Genomic DNA, 3,220 nt, shown 5'->3' with positions numbered 1-3,220 from the left:
ATGGGTTCAAAACTTTCATTATCCATTTGTCAAACTACTCAGCAAATGGAAATTTTCCATTTCTGCACCATGGTTGGACTGAACCAAATGCGCCAAGGGATGTACAGGTGGCGCCTCTTGCTAGTTGTAGAGATAGGCTATGAATGATAGCCTACAGATAGAGTAATCAAGTCAAATTCATGCCAAGTGAGCTCGAGATGTAGGCCTACAGTATCTACCAGACCGACTGGAGGCGATTGAGGACAGCTCAAATCCTCAATCCCTGCGCCCTCGATGGTTAGACTTCACAGACCTTCAGATAGCCTACAGTAACTTGTCACATGCACTTGTTGCAATCTCTGCTGGTGGTGCTGATGTGTGTGTGTGTGTGTGTGTGGGGGGGGGGGGGGGGGGGGGGGTCTATGGTGCAGGGTCGGTGATGCTTTGATGTCGCCTATGGAGGCCTATGATTTGTTCACGGTTGTTGATGGTTTGAATAAATGTGAGAAACACTACCCATGAATAAAAACCTCTCCACCAACATGCCTACAGAAGCTGTTAAACAAGTTGACAAGAGTAAGCCCATTAATAACATTCCATTCTTAACCCAAGCAGACATCGGGTGAAGTGAAACCTCTGGGCCACAACGCAACTCTCCTCGGTAACCCCAGCGTTCATGGTTCAGTCCAACCCCAAGCGCAAAAACACAAAGTTAGAATATTGAGTCATCGTTTGACTTTCAAACTTCTAAACGAGAAAATCCCAAATGTAGTCAATGCAAAAAATAAAACACGCAACGGTCATCAATTTACCGAGTATAGGCTGAAAAATGGATAATTGAAATGGAATTATTTTCTTTTCATGTGAAATCTGCAAATAGAACAAAGCACTGCAAAGCGTTACACGGACCAAAAACAACCTCCATGATTCAGCACCACAGAAGCAGTTGGTTACTGGGGCAACAGTGTGAGCAAGGTCAATGATTTACACACTTTAGCCAGTACACCTGGGAACCCCCCTCTTTGTGATAAGTGCCATGGGATCTTTGATGACCGCATAGTGAGTCAGGACCTCAGGTTAATGTCTCATCCGAAAGAGGGTGACTCAGAATGCAATCAAGCTCATCCATGTGAAGCTTTTGGTATAGGTGCATGAGGTCATTTCACACTCTAACAACTGTTGGTGCGTATCGGCGTGCAATTGAGCTGTGATTTTGGTTTGTTTCAGTTGTTGAGTACCAAGGGGCGGTACGTGAGTGCCCCAGAAGACAGATCTGAGGTACCGTTCACGGGAATACCAGTGCGGCGCAGACTGGAATGATGACTGCTGATTCATCCAAATTCCCTCACTTTTATTTGTGTATTTAATATTACCACTCCACCCAAGACATCACACATGCCTGCCCTTAGGATTCCCCTGCCCCTCTCTCTCTCTCTCTCTCTCTCTCTCTCTCACACACACACACACACACACACACACACTTACAGGCTCCCTCTACTATACTAGCATGACCCCAGGCAGTTGGGTTGGCCCCTTGAGCTGTGGATATGCCCAAGGTTTCTTCCTGGACAAGGGAGTTTTTCCTTGCCCCTGTTGCCACTGCATTCTTTACTTCGTAATCATAATATGCATGTGACAAATAAACCTCCTTGTATCCTTGTATTGAAGAAAACTAACATTCTTTAAAATACAGTGACAAGAGGACAGCTACAGTATGGTAAGCTTCAGGGAACGTGCATGCTCCGCAAATGAGTCTCAAAACTGCCCTGTCTCCACCAAAATAGTTCAGATTCTGGAAAAACGTTAACTAGCACAGCATGCCAGTTTCCACAACTTCTAAATCGTGTCACCATCACCTCCGTTTTAGTGAGGATAGAACAAAAATCACTTCATTCCAACAGAGAGTAGCTGTGCCGCCAGATGATAAAAATCAAGGGTAACAGGCCCCAACAAAAAAAATAGGATTCCTTAGGTTGAAGAAGCAAATGACAATGCTTTCATTAACAAGCTCTTAAGTGCTGAGATCTTATTAGGAGCGCTCTAAGAATGTTCTAAGAACGCTCCTAAGAAGATCTTAGCATTTAAGAGCTTCTTAACGAATCTGGGAAACGCGGCCAATTTCATTAATGGCTACTCTTAATAGTGGGAAAAAATATGGGATCAGTTGGACCCCGAAAAAGAATATTAACGGCACATTATTGCAGCGTGACTTAACAACCGAATAGCCTCTCTGGCCCCCATTGCCAGGGGCCCTTGAAGAACCCCTCAGAATGCCTTGGGTCTGGATTCCATTTGGGAAAGTATGCAGGCCCTGGTTTATAGTGGGGGGGCTGAGCACTGAGCACGACGGACCAACTCAGGACCAATGTGGTTTGTCAGCTGATACGGCCGTCATCTTTTCTTAATGACTAGCAGGTTATCTGCAACCACAGACGAATGGGGAGACAAATGTGGGCTTTCTCTTATCCATTTTGAACCCAGCTAAAAAACCTGGTACTCTCCACTAGTAATTCCTGTGGACTTTTGAATTACTGAGAGCATGATAGGATTGATTTATTAAAATAACTCTATTGGCTAGCTCGGGGGACGGCGAGATTTATGAGAACATCAGGGCCGATGTAACTCAAAACAGACACTGTGTTTTGGACTAGGAAATGGTTGCATAAAGTAAACTGAACAGAGGCATTGCAGTAATTTCCCTTGTATAAGCTGCATTGTGTTTAATGCAAATAATAGTAATAAAACTGTGTTCTAACTGCAGTTCCTAATTGCTCAGAATGAATCAGTATCAGATTGTGCTTTAATCATAAAGAAGTGTGAAGAAGTTCCCATGTACTGTATAGCCCATTCCTGTGTATTGACCTTGGTGGTGCATAGTGAACAGAAGCAGACAGAGGAGTAGAGGAAGGGAGACCATCTCTCTTCAGCAGCATCTACAGCAGTAAGACCTCAAATTGTTGCATGAGTAAGTAAGATCAAAGGGTTATGACACATGAACCCTAACCCTAACTTGTCATGACAAAAACTGAATGAGACTTAATGACAGAAGCGTTATGTCATAAACGTTTATGACTTGTTTATCATTTTTATGGCACGTTTATGATAGTGTCATGTCATTCTAATGTAGATACCTTTAAGTCAAGTCAAGTCAAGTCATTTTTATTTGTATAGCCCATTTAATGTGCACAGAGTGTAACCCAAAGCGCTTTACACACAAGACTGATACATAAGACAGTGCCGA

This window comes from Sardina pilchardus, chromosome 8 (genome assembly GCF_963854185.1).
Source record: "Sardina pilchardus chromosome 8, fSarPil1.1, whole genome shotgun sequence".
Taxonomy (NCBI): Eukaryota; Metazoa; Chordata; class Actinopteri; order Clupeiformes; family Clupeidae; genus Sardina; species Sardina pilchardus.
Note: the sequence above shows the minus strand (reverse complement) of the source record.